Below are 16,923 nucleotides of genomic sequence, written 5' to 3' on the forward strand. Positions count from 1 at the left end.
TATAAGACGTACCTATTTTGTGTCAATAAAATTTAGAATGTTTCATCATACGAAATGAATTTAGTATGATGAAGTACTGTAATTTACAGTACTTCATTGGACTGAAGTGTACAATGTATTTGCACATTTATTGTAAATGATTTTGTAAGTGATTTTGTAGTGGGAACACATGCTTCTCTGCCTGTAACAACAATATATTTGGTTTGTTGGTGGAGCAGAAACACGCGTAGCATCCCCCAGTTAGTACGGTAATTCCAGATAATATAAGGAAACCTTCTACCTTGTTACAGGTAAACTGAGGATCCCATCTGCGTAATGACAACTTATCTCTCTCGTATCTGTTTAATTTACGACAAAGGATATTGTCCTTTTATAAAAGAAAAGCTCACTTGAAGGGTACATTAACTATCACCCAATGGCCGCTTTTCTATCACTATAGAAGTAACGGTAGTAACCCAACCCGTTTACAACCGAGGATATAACAGTCTCTGTTATATCCTGTTATATATATAACTGTTAACAGTCTCGAGGTTCGAACCCGTCTTCAGGGGAGTGTGTATCTTCCTGGTAGCCACCACACACAAATTACGGGACCAAAGAGCCAAAGCTCAACCCCCGCAAGCACAATTAGGTGAGTACACACAGTCTAATTTGTGCATGGTATTAATAAAAGCAAAATTCACTATATAATTAGTGCTTTAAACAGGGAGGATGGACACTCATCAGACTCGCTAGTCCCGCTTCATAAATGCATTTTCTAAATGGTAGTAAAATGCGCAGCGTGTGCATTAATGAAGTAATTAACCTGTGAACGTGCTGTCTCGTTGATCAATTGCCCCCCTCCCCCCTCCCCCCCCCCAGCCTTCAGTGTCACACGAGGTTCATAGGCGGGTCAGATAGTAACAGGCATTAAGCAAGGTAACTTTTTTTAAGATTAAGATAAACCAACTCCAAAAAATGTTTCACTCATTGAGTAACCATAGACCAATAGACCTGGGAGCCGGTGGCTGAGCGGACAGAACACTGGGCACGTGATCCCGTGGTCCCGGGTTCGATCCCGGGCGCCGGCGAGAAACAATGGGCAGAGTTTCTTTCACCCTATGCCCCTGTTACTTAGCAGTAAAATAGGTACCTGGGTGTTAGTCAGCTGTCACGGGCTGCTTCCTGGGAGTGGAGGCCTGGTCGAGGACCGGGCCGCGGGGACACTAAAAGCCCCGAAATCATCTCAAGATAACCTCAAGATAAGGTAACTTTTTTTAAAATTAGGATAAACCAACTCCAAAAAAATGTGTCACTCATTGTAACTATAGACCCGTAACACGACCCCACAAACCGACCCCATAACACAACCCCCGTATACCGACCCCCATAACACGACCCACGTATAACGACCTCATTCCAGGACCTCTCATAACGACCGCTGCAATATGCAAGACCGGCCGCCGACATCAAATCACATTCCCTCGCAAGTGATAGCGTTATCTTGCCCCAGACTGGGGGGGGGGTCATGACACCTACCGCCACCTCTGTTTACCTGCAATTAGCTAATGGCCAGGTATACAGGGGCCTGTTTGAGGCACTCACACTGGGGAACAGAGCGTGGAACTGGATTGGAAAGGTTGGGAGGTTTAGTGATATACCTGTGGTAGGAAACAAGGCTTTCAGATTTGTTTCGGTGTAGACTCGTTAGGGAATGTTGGGGTGTGAAGCCTATGGTGGAAACAAGGCTTTTAAGATTGACCAAACCACACACTAGAAAGTGAAGAGACGACGACGACGTTTCGGTCGATCAATCGACTTGAGAATGGTCCAGGACGGACCGAAACGTCGTCGTCTGTTCACTCTCTAGTGTGTGGTCTGGTCAACATATTTCAGCCACGTTATTGTGACTCCTCGTCTGCAAGGCTTTTAAGACTTGTTCCAGCGTTGAGTGTGGCTCGTTACTGGTGGTTGGTGTGCAGCCTTCTTCCTCGTTTGCGGTGGAATATGCAACCCGTTCTTCTACTAGAACGTCGCATTTTGACGTATGCTCTTACCTAATGCCAAAAAATTGTCGTACTAGAAAATGGAAGCAGCTCGCAAAATTCCCATACTGCACCATTTTCTGTTTTGGGTTCTCTGGTAGGGTAGGACAAGGGCACCTTAGTACGACAGTTTCTTGACGTTGGAGAACCTTAGGGCTGGGAATGTGAGTTTTTGATGGACATCACCACGTGCATGTATTTAGGGGATACACAGGACACGTGTGTGGGTTCAGAATGTGGGACAGGCAGGTGTGTGTGTGTACGTAGTTGGGCAGGCAGGTGTGTATGTACGTAGTTGAACAGGCAGGTGTGTGCAGGATTCAGGTCAGGCCAAAGCCTATCGTTGACACCATGTCCTTTGGGAATTAATTTAGTATTTTGCGATTTATAGTGCGGGGCGTGCTCTGGGGGGAGTGGTGGTGATGGGTGGGGCCGGGTGAGGGGTGGTGAAGGGTGGGGTTGGGGTGAGGGGGCGTGGGTGCCGTAGTGGGGGTGAGGGAGGGGGGGGAAGGAGTGAGAGATCGACGCTGCAGAAGTCTTGTACGAAAATCTGATCTGCAGGGACTGGCTGCAGAAGTGACGTCACGGAAATGCGATATTTATCAGGCACTGATAACGACTGAAATTTAAATTAAATATTGATACACACACACACACACACACACACACACACACACACACACACACACACACACACACACACACACACACACACATACACACACACACATACACACATACACACACACACACATATATATATATATATATATATATATATATATATATATATATATATATATATATATATATATATATATATATATATATATATATATATATATATATATATATATATATATATATCCCGGACAACCCAGACTATATTCCAGCCAATCCCGGACACTGCCATGCAGCTACCCCCTTCTAGTATCTACATATATACATAGCTTATTTACTCATTATGAAAGTAAAGACGCCTTATAATATATTCAAATGCAAGAGTAAAGTTTTAAGGTGGTTACGTGAACGGTGGACGGAGCCTCACGCATCTTCTTGGCAAAAGTGATTATAACTTCCCGTGTCCATGTACTGGATCGTCACCCGCGGCACGTGTGGGTGGGGGCTCCCCTCACTCTCAGAGCCTCGTGGGTGGGGGCTCCCCTCACTCTCAGAGCCTCGTGGGTGGGGGCTCCCCTCACTCTCCAGCCTCGTGAGTGGGGGCTCCCCTCACTCTCCAGCCTCGTGGGTGGGGGCTCCCCTCACTCTCAGAGCCTCGTGGGTGGGGGCTCCCCTCACTCTCCAGCCTCGTGAGTGGGGGCTCCCCTCACTCTCCAGCCTCGTGAGTGGGGGCTCCCCTCACTCTCCAGCCTCGTGGGTGGGGGCTCCCCTCACTCTCCAGCCTCGTGGGTGGAGGCACCCCTCACTCTCCAGCCTCGTGGGTGGAGGCTCCCCTCACTCTCTAGCCTCGTGGGTGGGGGCTCCCCTCACTCTCAGAGCCTCGTGGGTGGAGGCTCCCCTCACTCTCCAGCCTCGTGAGTGGGGGCTCCCCTCACTCTCCAGCCTCGTGAGTGGGGGCTCCCCTCACTCTCCAGCCTCGTGGGTGGGGGCTCCCCTCACTCTCCAGCCTCGTGGGTGGAGGCTCCCCTCACTCTCCAGCCTCGTGGGTGGAGGCTCCCCTCACTCTCCGAGCCTCGTGGGTGGAGGCTCACTGGAAGGAAGGAGTCTCACCCATCCTTCCCAAGATGCAACTTTCCCTCTTATAAGAGGTGTGCAGCGTAGGTAAGGGCAAACCGTCTTTGTTTTTGTAGCCATTTGCAATGTTTAATCAGGGTAGTTCACCACTGAGACCTGTAACTAACCGCCCCGTGTGAACCGCTTGTTCCAGCTCCTCCAGAAGGACCGTAACCAGATTGCGCGAATCACTAGTGTAGGCAAATTGGCCCCGGGCGAGCTCTCTCCGCCTCTGAAGGCCCCTTCATCTAGTCTTCCGCCTCTGTTTACTGCGCTTCTGAGCAGCTGTTACCCCTCTGTAAAGCCCCATGTTGCAGCCTGTTGAGACCGCCTCCTTGTTACAATTTGGTACACGCCTTCTTTGTTGAGGACTTTGTACCAGAGGCTCTCTTTGTTGAGGACGTTGTACTAGAGGTCCTCTTTGTTGAGGACTTTGTACCAGAGGCTCTCTTTGTTGAGGACGTTGTACTAGAGGTCCTCTTTGTTGAGGACTTTGTACCAGAGGCTCTCTTTGTTGAGGACGTTGTACTAGAGGTCCTCTTTGTTGAGGACTTTGTACCAGAGGCTCTCTTTGTTGAGGACGTTGTACTAGAGGTCCTCTTTGTTGAGAACTTTGTACCAGAGGCTCTCTTTGTTGAGGACGTTGTACTAGAGGTCCTTTTTGTTGAGGACTTTGTACCAGAGGCTCTCTTTGTTGAGGACGTTGTACTAGAGGTCCTCTTTGTTGAGGACTTTGTACCAGAGGCTCTCTTTGTTGAGGACGTTGTACTAGAGGTCCTCTTTGTTGAGGACTTTGTACCAGAGGCTCTCTTTGTTGAGGACGTTGTACTAGAGGTCCTCTTTGTTGAGGACTTTGTACCAGAGGCTCTCTTTGTTGCACACTTTGACCAGATGCTCTCTTTGTTGAGGACGTTGTACTTGAGGTCCTCTTTGTTGCACACTTTGAACAGAGGTCTTTGTTACACAATATGAACCAGAGGTTCTTTGTGTTGATGCAAGTTTAAACGCCTTAAAATTACGCGCGCCTCATTAAATACTACTTTTGTAAATGAAGGGGAAAACTACTAATAAAGATTTGTAGCTAAGCTGATTAAGATACGATCAAGTCCGTGCTCTGCTGTACCTGTCAGCGTGATCCTAAGCAACAGAAACTTTTCCCAAGACCAATCTCCCAAGGAGGAAAGCAAGGATGTTTAATTAGGAGAGACGACATCTGCCTGGTTGTGTGGCGAGGCTGCTCCCATCTCACCTCCTCAACCTGATGACCACAACTCTGCAGACTTGGGTAATTATTGGTGTCCCTCTCTCTCTCTCTCTCTCTCTCTCTCTCTCTCTCTCTCTCTCTCTCTCTCTCTCTCTCTCTCTCTCTCTCTCTCTCTCGCTCTCTCTCTCTCCCCCCCCCCCTCTTTTTCTCTCTCTTCCTCTCTCTCCATCTTTCTCCCCCCCCCCCTCTCTCTCTCTCTCTCTCCTCCCTCTCCCTCTGTCCCAATACCCTCTGCCTGATCAATGACGCGGTCTCCGGCTGACACACAAAAGGAAAAAACTGGGATTTCATAGAAACTATTTCCTACGACACACGAGAATTGCGACAACATCGGCATGGGAGGAGGGGGTTGATGGGGGGAGGGGGGGAAGGGGTTCTTGAAAGGAGGAGATGGTTGGTGGGAGAAGGGGGTGAAGCTGGGGAGGAGAGGAAGGGGGAGATAAGGGTAGAAGGGACGGGGTGGCAAGGGCTGCCAGGGTCTCCATTGTCTCCCTCTCAGGGTATCACGCCATCATGGGTCTCAGCAAAAGGACTCGTAAAATGGGATCCGTGACCTTTAACGCCACACATGGTAATGTATAGGTCACCTTCATGCTCTCTCTCTCTCTCTCTCTCTCTCTCTCTCTCTCTCTCTCTCTCTCTCTCTCTCTCTCTCTCTCTCTCTCTCTCTCTCTCTCTCTCTCTCTCTCTCTCTTTACCCCCCGCCAGTACAGCTGACACAACCTGCAGCACCAACACAATAACTTCCTGGACCTTCCCTGCTGGAGCACCCCTTTCAAGACAACATCTTCAGCTGTAAGAGGGTTGAGCACCCCCCTTCCATGCTCCTCTTCACCTCCCATTATATTGTCTTTGACAGTCCCATCCCACCACTAATCCCTTCCCTCCAGAGTACTCTCCCCATCTGCAGCACCTTTCTTTTACCTGTTCTTTTGCGACTCAAACCTAACCCTTAACTTCTGGCCCTTAACTCGTTAGTTATTCTTTTACGTGTCAGCCCTACGCACACCTGCCTCTGTCAGATACACCTGCCTCTGTCAAATACACCTGCCTCTCTCAGATATCCCTGCCCCTCTCAGATACACCTGCCTCTCAAATATACCTGTCTCTCTCAGATATACCTGCCTCTCTCAGATACACCTGCCTCTCAAATATACCTGCCTCTCTCAGATATACCTGCCTCTCTCAGATACAAGTGTCTCTCAAATATACCTGCCCTTTTCAAGCGTACCTGCCCCTCTAAACCAGGATGATACTTCGAAGCCCAGCTGAGTCTTAAAAGCCCAGCTGAACCTGCGGAGCTCGACTACACCCAGGGAACTTGGTTGGCCCTGGGTTAGGCCTACGTTTGTTCAGCCTCACAGGATACCTGTTAAACCCTCCCCCCCCCCACCCCTTTTTCTCAGCCCATCCTGTGTGTTCTTTTATCTTCGGGTTTCCCGTTCTCGTTTCCGTTTTGTCTTTCTATAAAAATATTCCTTGTTTGGCTTCTAGTGGCCTGTTGCTGACTGCTTCATTGTTTGGCTCGTCCAAGCGGGTGGGGACCTTTCCTTTTTATCTATCCCAGTTCCTTGTCCTACTATCCCAGCGGCTTGTACTAATATCCCAGTTCCTTATCCTGCAAGCCTTTTCAAGTGGTGTGTGTGTGATCATACTGGTTAAGTGCTTTCCTCATTATCATATACTTCACTTCTCGCTGCCTTCCTTCTCTCACTTCCCCTCCCTGCCATCACCTCTCGCTGCCTTCCTTCTCTCACTTCCCCCTCCCTGCCATCACCTCTCGCTGCCTTCCTTCTCTCACTTCCCCTCCCTGCCATCACCTCTCGCTGCCTTCCTTCTCTCACTTCCCCTCCCTGCCATCACCTCTCGCTACCTTCCTTCTCTCACTTCCCCTCGCCGCCTGCCCACCGTAAGCCCGTAAGCGGATTTCCTTGGTGTGAGGTCCCCGCCAGCCATCACTGCGGGTCATCCTGGAGACCTGGTCAGAACCGGGCCGCGGGGACGTTGATCCTCGGAACAAACACAACGGTCGCCAAGCCTCGAGGACTCGAGACAGTCTCGTGTTTGCCTCACACCAGTACATGTCGAGACTAAGATGGTCACACCGCGACCCTTTTTAAGCTTCTTCGCGAAGGGTTCGAACACTGGAGCTGCATGTTGTAGTACTGGTCTAACGTAGGTAGTGTATTATACTCTTTCTTGGGAAGCTGAAATGAACGTTCATTAGCTTTGTGCACTCCGCTGATGTTATCCTGTGCCCTCGGTGATAGGCTTGTGTGTGTGTGTGTGTGTGTGTGTGTGTGTGTGTGTGTGTGTGTGTATTCACCTAGTTGTGTTTGCGGGGGTTGAGCTTTACTCTTTCGGCCCGCCTCTCAACTGTCAATCAACTGTTTACTAACTACTTCCCCCCCCCCCACACCACACACACACCCTAGGAAGCAGCCCGTGACAGCTGACTAACTCCCAGGTACCTATTTCCTGCTAGGTAACAGGGGCATTCAGGGTGAAAGAAACTTTGCCCATTTGTTTCTGCCTGGTGCGGGAATCGAACCCGCGCCACGGAATTACGAGCCTGAGCGCTATCCACCAGGCTACCAGGCCCCCAACAGGTGTGTGTGTGTGTGTGTGTGTGTGTGTGTGTGTGTGTGTGTGTGTGTGTGTGTGTGTGTGTGGAAGGGGGAGAGGGAAGAGTGGGGGGGGGGGGAGAATTAGACGTATGCCAATCAGGTGTTGCCAATTCTGAGTGACAGCGAACCCTTGAGAGTGTTGCAGAAATGGGCATTGTTGCCAACCAGGTGTGCCAATTCCCCTTATGGCTTGTGTTGGTAAAAGTGTCCAGACGTTTCCTCATTAAAATTGACAACTGGTAGTTGGGGCCGCCTCCGACCGTAATTGGATTCCTGGACGATGTAATTGGCAACTCGTTATCAAATTACGCTAAAGTCTATTTAATGGTGTTGCTTATTGGAATGTCTCTTATAATTAAGTTAGTCATTAAAATAAATGTTGCATAATTAATTTGTTTGAAATTAGGTCCATGTTAGATAGAATTTAATTTATTTATCATTAGTGTTGAGTTTTTGAAGTGTTGCTATTATGTACAAGATCAGTGATTTCACCTCCCCCCCCACCAGCCCCCCCCCCCACCAGCCCCCCCCCACCAGCCCCCCCCCCCACCAGCCCCCCCCCACCTGGCTCAATTTGGTGTACAACCTGAAGTTGGTGCCCACAACACAAGACGCTCGAGGCAATCAATAGGCTCATGTTGTGTATGCCGTTCTCAGGAATATCAATTTATTAAAGATATACAGAGAGAGAGAGAGAGAGAGAGAGAGAGAGAGAGAGAGAGAGAGAGAGAGAGAGAGAGAGAGAGAGAGAGAGAGAGAGAACAACCTCAGTGAACAACTTGTAACCATTGAGTTGTTGTTGTTAAAGATTTAGTTATTCATGACGAAGTGTCCATGTAGCACGGGCTATGGTGAGCCCGTAAAACCATTGAGACTGGTCCGTTCCATAAATACTCTCCCACCAGACCACCCATCCTTCTTGCTCCCTTGTCCATCACGCAGCCCACTACCCACTACTCTCCATTTATCGAGCTCACCATCCTACCCACCCACCATCCTAACAGTCACCCTAACAGCCCACCCTAACAGCCCACCCTAACAGTCACCCTAACAGTCCACCCTAACAGCCCACCCTAACAGCCCACCCTAACAGCCCACCCTAACAGTCCACCCTAACAGTCCACCCTAACAGCCCACCCTAACAGTCCACCCTAACAGTCCACCCTAACAGCCCACCCTAACAGCCCACCCTAACAGCCCACCCTAACAGTCCACCCTAACAGCCCACCCTAACAGCCCACTCTAACAACCCACCCTCCGCTACCATCCTCGCCACTTTCACAAGACCAGAAAAGCAGAAATCTTAGACTTGGCGTCCCACTGTCGGGGACAGGAAGCCTGCTAGCCTTATCAAATTCTCCGCAGGCCAACGACCTTTCCCCCCTCCCCTCTCCCCTCACCAGGATGCAACCCACAACAGTTGCCTAACTCCCAGGTACCTGTTTCCTGCTTGGTAAACCTGCCCATTACACAGACAAAGGTTTCTTCAAACTCGTATACTATACAAGTTGTATGAACTAGTTGTTATTATTATTAATAATAATATTAATATTAATAATAATAAAGCAATATTATTAATAATAATACACACAGAAAATCACAGTAACGTTATATTCATCAATGAGAAAATCCACTGTGATGAGACTCGAACCCTCGACCAAGGCATTGCCAGTGGCATGCTCTACCACTGTACCACAGAGACTTTCACAAAGTCACGGTGTTGAACTACTTCACCCCCGAGTGGCTGTGGGCCAAAGGTACAACTTGGACGGGCTTCAGGAGGCGCCTCTAGACGGTAGAAATCAGACTTGTATGACTTTGACAAGTCCGTGATGGTACAGTGGTAGTATATGCAGCTGGCAATGGCTTTGTCGCTGGTTCGAATCGCTTCACACCCCCAATGGATTTTCTCAATAATAATAATAATAACAATAATTTTATGTGGTAAATTACCAGACACGGCCCAGACAGACAGACACTTTGACACGGTCCAAAGAGAGAGACAGACAGACGCGGTGAACCAGCCAGCAGTCTCCCTGCTGGTCATAACTTCTCTCGGGACATCACTCCATCAGCTATCACTGACTCCCTCTCCTGACTCGTATCTGGGACATGTTCTCACAACAAATATATATTGGAGAAATGATGGTAACTTGAGCGTGTGGAAGCTGTGGTCCACAGATGGCTCCAGCATCACCCTGTAGCTGTGGTCCATAGATGGCTCCAGCACCACCCTGTAGCTCTGGTCCATAGATGGCTCCAGCACCACCCTGTAGCTGTGGTCCATAGATGGCTCCAGCACCACCCTGTAGCTCTGGTCCATAGATGGCTCCAGCACCACCCTGTAGCTGTGGTCCACAGATGGCTCCAGCACCACCCTGTAGCTGTGGTCCACAGATGGCTCCAGCACCACCCTGTAGCTCTGGTCCATAGATGGCTCCAGCACCACCCTGTAGCTGTGGTCCACAGATGGCTCCAGCACCACCCTGTAGCTGTGGTCCACAGATGGCTCCAGCACCACCCTGTAGCTGTGGTCCATAGATGGCTCCAGCACCACCCTGTAGCTCTGGTCCATAGATGGCTCCAGCACCACCCTGTAGCTGTGGTCCACAGATGGCTCCAGCACCACCCTGTAGCTCTGGTCCATAGATGGCTCCAGCACCACCCTGTAGCTCTGGCCGCAACGTCACCCTATAGCTGTCACTACTTTTCTGTGATGTATCGAACCTTGACACTCCACAATAGTAGTGGATCAGGATCAAGCCTTAAGACTCCGCAAAACAGCGTCAGTTAATTTGTTTATGTTAATGTGAATGCCTACATCTGCGTGCTTACAAAGCATATACACAATTATCTACATATGCACACACATTTATACCTTCATACGGGACGTTGAGAGGTTATCTTGAGATGATTTCGGGGCTTTTAGTGTCCCCGCGGCCCGGTCCTCGACCAGGCCTCCACCCCCAGGAAGCAGCCCGTAACAGCTGACTAACTCCCAGATACCTATTTTATTGCTAGGTAACAGGGGCATAGGGTGAAAGAAACTCTGCCCATTGTTTCTCGCCGGCGCCTGGGATCGAACCCAGGACCACAGGATCACAAGTCCAGCGTGCTGTCCGCTCGGCCGACCGGCTCCCTCGGGGGGGTGGGACCAGAGCCAGAGCCTCCCGTTGAGAGGCGGGACCAAAGAGCCTGAGCTCATCCCCCGCAATATAAACTCTAAATTATAATAAATTTCATTACATGGAGAGTACTAGTCCATGGCATCTAAAATACACACAAAACTCACGTCTGAATCCTTGTCAGTTCGGAGCCAGTTAGACGAGTTCTCACGCCCCGGGTAAGGAATCCGAACCCCATAAGAAACGTGTTTATACTCGACTTTCAGGAATTCGGATCAAGTTGGCTATTTATTATTTATTAACTAGAATTTACATGGAACTCCTTGGTGTTAGGTGTTAACCCTTTCACGGGTTAACACGGCCTCAAGTCCAGCAGCCAATCAAATACTTGACGCGAGTCTGACTACCTTGAGAAAGTTTCGGGGCTTAGCGTCCCCGCGGCCCGGTCCTCTACCAGGCCTCCTAGACATGGCTTCCACCACAAACATATGGAACGCCGAAACTGTATATTATCAATCTAGGCTTCTCTCCATAGCATATTGTCTGTAATAAACACTTTATAACGTCCTCCTTTAATAACGGGGTCTCTCTCTCTCTCCCTCTCTCTCTCTCTCCCTCTCTCTCTCTCTCCTCTCTCTCTCTCTCTCTCTCTCTCTCTCTCTCTCTCTCTCTCTCTCTCTCTCTCTCTCTCTCTCTCTCTCTCTCTCTCTCTCTCTCTCTCTCTCTCTCTCCTCTCTCTCTCCTCTCTCTCTCTCTCTCTCTCTCTCTCTCTCTCTCTCTCTCTCTCTCTCTCTCTCTCTCTCTCTCTCTCTCTCTCTCTCTCTCTCTCTCTCTCTCTCTCTCTCTCTCTCTCTCTCTCTCTCTCTCTCTCTCAGTTGATTTGATTTGACTGGAGTTAGGCCTAGTTGGGTGTGAGCGGTGGTGGGCAGTTCCCCAGTAAACAAGAGCAGCGGGTGGTAACATATCCGCCGGGATAATTGGTTCAGTAATGACGGCAACTAATTGGATTCCAAGAGTGTTTTGGTTTAAAGTTAATATTCTGTGATGAATACTTTAATATTAATGAAATCTGGCAGGTAAACATGGGGTATGTCCTTGTATTATGGTGATGATGATGAGGATGAGGATAGTGAAGGTGATGATGTAGGTGAAGATGACGATGGTGACAATGATGATAGTAATGATAAGGTCGTTGACTGTAACGACTAGTCATATTATTATTCGCTAATTGGTGTCACAAAATCCTCAATTAGCTTATCTTCTCTTGCGATATTTCCTCTCCATTTAAAAAAAAATGGTGGGCTTGTACTTGCCAATTTGCATATAAATCAGCAGAAGAGCGTTTCACGGACATTTTTTTTAAGCCATGCGGCTAATGTACAGTCATATGGAGTTGATAAGATAGTGGGTTTGTTGATGGCCGAGGTCTGCCCACTCCTGTATCCTTCCCCCGTCAATAGCTTGCTTGGTAGTAATGACGAGTGCATGCAAATAAATCGAATTAGCTGTACCTGTTAAGCTTTTTAAGTTTTCCAAAAACGCACCAAACTGAAGCTACAATGATAGGACACAAAAGTTGCTTACACATGCTTCATGCACAAAAACGTAAGAGTAAGATTTATGACACAGATACTGCACTTTAAAAGTGTTGAACGCCTATGATGATTTATCCTTGTACGTTCCCGTTCTTTGATGATAAAACATGCTTTTACGTCTCTCTTTAAGGGGGACTGATAGCCTAAGCCGTTCAAACAGCTAGAATAAAACAAAATATAGGAAAAGGGGCTTCGTAGCCCAACCTGGATGGAATCTGCGTCTCTCCACAAATGTTTTCCACGGGCATAAATTTACGTGTGGACGGCCACTTTCCTCTGCCAAGCAGTGGGACTTGGTCCAGGCATTCACCCATTTCAGGTACAAGGAATGGGGCATACTGTACAGTTATGTATGTAATCAATTAACTGGGTGCTTTGAAACGGTAGAATTATCTTCTGTTGGACTTGGCTTCTGTGTAGGACTCGATCTGGTCTGGACACGTTATGCCACAGACGGGATATGTTACGCAAGGGACGGGATATGTTACGTAAGGGACGGATATGTTGATCTAGGGACGGGATATATTACGCAAGGGACGGGATATGTTACGTAAAGGACAGGATAGTTACGCAAGGGACGGGATGTTACGCAAGGGACAGGATAGTTACGCAAGGGACAGGATAGTTACGCAAGGGACAGGATAGTTACGCAAGGGACAGGATAGTTACGCAAGGGACGGGATATGTTGATCTAGGGATGGGATATATTACGCAAGGGAAGGGATATGTTAAGCAAGGGACAGGATAGTTACGCAAGGGAAGGGATATGTTACGCAAGGGACGGGATATGTTGAGCAAGGGGACGGGATATGTTGATCTAGGGACGGGATATATTACGCAAGGGACAGGATAAGTTACGCATAACACGGCATAGAACGATAAAATGGGACAAAAAAATAAAGAAACTGTAGTGAACACAAACAACAAAAAGTCTTTGAACAAATGAAAGAAGCATATACATGGACATTTCATCTCATCCAGCCTAGCCCTACTTCACACAGCCTAATCTAACCTCATCCAATCTTAACAACCTCACCCATGCTAATTTAACCCCAACGTACCCTTGCCTAACCTAACTTAAGTACACCAAGCCGAATGTAGCCTTACAAAACCTTATCTAACTCAACCTCAGGCTTAATAATTTTCACCTAACTTCATCTAACCTAACCTTTTCCAGTCTAATCTAGGCTAACCACATTCAACTAACCTAACCCAGCAAAATCTAACATAACCAAAACTTAATTTAAACTCATAGATCCTAACCTTATCTAATTAATCTAATCCTGCCTATCCCCTTTCCCGTTTAGCCTAATCCCACCCCTTTTTCCTCTTTTAACCTAATCCAACCTCGTAGACAATGACCCAGATTCACGAAGCAGTTACGCAAGTACTTACGAACGTGTACATCTTTCCTCAATCTTTGATGGCTTTGGTTACATTTATTAAACAGTTTACAAGCATGAAAACTTGCCAATCAACTGTTGTTATTGTTATAAACAGCCTCCTGGTGCTTCGGAGCCCATTAACTGTTTAATAATTGTAAACAAAGCCGCCAAAGATTGAGAAAAGATGTACAGGTTCGTAAGTGCTTGCATAACTGCTTCGTGAATGTCTTCTGCTTCCCAATGTCTACGCGGGTGACGTCCCGCAGCGGGGGTGGGGGGGTGGGGGGGGAGGGGCTGCACAAACTGGTCGGCTTCTCCTCGTCATCTTTCGCAAAACTCATTCGTTTCTCCTTAACAGTTCTGCTTTTCACGTTGTTGAACGTAAACCCAATCCAACACCGGGCAGGCTGGCGAACTAATTCTAGAAATGGCCGTGTCTGAATGCGTGAGCGCTGTTTGAAGTGCATGCTGGCTACGCGACAAGACGCAGGTAAACTGCCAACTGCGAATTGCTTATTCTCAAACAAAGGCTGAGTATTGCTTCTCAAACCTGCTGGCAACTGAGCTTATTATAATCCAGCTTAAATGCTAATCCAGCTATGTAATCCTGTCAGGTTTTTAATCTGGCTAGGTTATATATAACCCTGCTAGACTCAGAAATCCAGCTAGAATATCCAATCCAGTTGTGATTACAATAATCCAGTTAATCTTCACTTTTGTTGACAAATCCTGCTGGGATAAATAATGTGATAAGAACATAATAATAATACTATATTACATCGAACAGTAGGAAATATATTAACTTTCTTTAGTATACTTAATAAAATTACACAACATTAAACCTGTTAGGATATACGGTGGAACCGGTCTCCAATCTATGCATATATTCAAAATCAGTATTTTTTAAATATAAATTAACATTAATATATATACAATTTTGCGTATGGTTAGGCTTAGGTGAGGTGTTTGAGTTCTATTGGCTATTATTTGTACTAATATTACGTGGGAGAAGTAAGCAATCAATCCTCCAGCCCGAGCTTAAAGTCAAATACATATAAATAATGTTAGTATTTGACATATATTGTGAACCCGATGGCCTTTTGTTTTGATGATGGGCTGTTTAGAGAAGAGTTATAGCAACGTAAGACTGCTGCAGAAACGAGCCTGCGTCATGTTGACCAGACCACACACTAGAAGTTGAAGGGACGACGACGTTTCGGTCCGTCCTGGACCATTCTCAAGTCGATGCGTCATCACTTGTCAGTTATGTGTAGAGCGTTTTTCATTCATTGGCTGGAAGGAGTGGGTGGGTGGGCGGAAGGGAGCTGGATTAAGAAGCATTTAGTCAATATTTACGATGACTAGCTGCTTCATTATACGATAGAATGTACAGGGTGTCCACGTGAAACCTTTACTGCTTCGCATCACAGCATGTTGTGTTTACATAGTATTTCATGTGAACACTTTTTTATTCTTTTGGTCTTTTTTGCAGGGATATTCCTGCGCGGGCCCTAAGCCCCTGGCTGTCCCACTTAAGTATTACTTGTTTCCTAGGCGGTGTATGAGTATTTATGACTCATATGTTCGCTTGAGTAACATTCTTTTCTGCGTGTTTAACTTCTCTTCATGTTAACTATCTGTTGAAATCTCATGTGGTGTATAACTGTGTTCGAATTTGGCTTGTAACTGCAGCGTTATATAATTTTCCAGTGATCTGTCGGGCATTTCTCCACAGTATATCAACTCTCAAGGCTACAGCATACGGTTAATCTACATTAATCATGCTGGGCCAGTATACATATACGTGGATATAGAGAGAGGCAGACGACAGACTGCGGACTGTGTGTAGCGGTGACTACAGAGGGGAGTAGGGGAATGTCCCTTCACCCCATAGCAATATATCAGAGACCCCTCTTTGGGTATATTGCACTGGCTGACAACTATGATAGCAGGGGGCGGCTAGATATCACTGTTTCCGGGACCAGCAGTAAAGTAAGTCAGCTGGCTTTATCTGCTGACGAGAGCTTGTTTACCTGATGACTATGTGTTATCTCTCGCGGGAAATAAATGTTTATACGGTTTTTCTCCGGGCAAAAGTTAGTTTCCCCTCAACATGGACATATTTATCTGGCTTTATCTCATGACACATGGTTGCTTATCCTGGCTTTATCCATTTAAAGCCTGTTTTCATGTGTGAAATCATATGTGATTTGTCTCCATGGAAAATTTAGTTTCCCCTCAACATGGCCATATTTATCTGGCTTTATCTCATGACACATGGTTGCTTATCCTGGCTTTATACATTTAAAGCCTGTTTTCGTAGCTTTACACCATTAAAAGGGAATTAAATGGTTATATCCCCTTAAAAAAGTGGTTTACATGTCTTCAATCTTAAAAAGTTGCAATCTGCTTATGTATCTTTCAAAACGGGTTATTGAACTGATGAAATCTTTTGGCATGTGACTGATAAATTTATATTTACTAGCCTTTATTAGTTGGTAAATGGGGATTTGCATGACTTAATCCGCTGAAGAATTACTACATGTAATAATCTCCTAATAATCTCCGGGGATTTGTTGCGGTTGTTTTCGTTAACTGCTTCAGCAACCCTCAGGAAAGTCGGAGGTGGCTTGCCATGCCTCATCATTGGCCAAAGACTAACAATGCTACAGTCTCAAGACTTATTGAGTCTTATTGAGCTACAGACTTATTGGTGACAGGCTTACAGTGCTACAATCTCAAGACTTATTGAGTCTTATTGAGCTACAGTCTTATTGGTGACAGACTTACAATGCTACAGTCTCAAGACTTATTGAGTCTTATTGAGCTACAGACTTATTGGTGACAGACTTACAATGCTACAGTCTCAAGACTTATTGAGTCTTATTGAGCTACAGACTTATTGGTGATAGACTTACAATGCTACAGTCTCAAGGCCAAAGAAAGGAGACAATAGTAATACTTGAGACTCAACGGGATATAAGCCCTGTGGAGGGGATTTTGCCACAAAGCAACATCCCCTCTGGTTTGACTCTTCCTGGTGAGGAGTAGAGCCGAGATTGTAAACTTAATCCAAAGGTTATCATACTATTGTTTATGATGGCATTAATTATCTAGTTATGGCACCAGATAAATGAATTAACAACAAAATATAAATGGTTAGTTCCTT

At 46.8% G+C, this 16,923-nt stretch overlaps 2 protein-coding genes across 3 annotated transcripts in view; one reads left to right on the forward strand and one right to left on the reverse strand.

The window, feature by feature from the left end:
- Window positions 1-16,923, reverse strand: part of LOC123746843 (uncharacterized) — a 140,788-nt gene that overhangs the window by 121,906 nt on the left and 1,959 nt on the right. The gene's annotated exons all lie outside the window — the stretch shown is intronic.
- Window positions 1-16,923, forward strand: part of LOC123746845 (modulator of smoothened protein) — a 146,770-nt gene that overhangs the window by 69,458 nt on the left and 60,389 nt on the right. The window lies entirely within an intron of this gene.

The sequence above is a fragment of the Procambarus clarkii genome, chromosome 93 (assembly GCF_040958095.1).
Source record: "Procambarus clarkii isolate CNS0578487 chromosome 93, FALCON_Pclarkii_2.0, whole genome shotgun sequence".
Classification (NCBI taxonomy): Eukaryota; Metazoa; Arthropoda; class Malacostraca; order Decapoda; family Cambaridae; genus Procambarus; species Procambarus clarkii.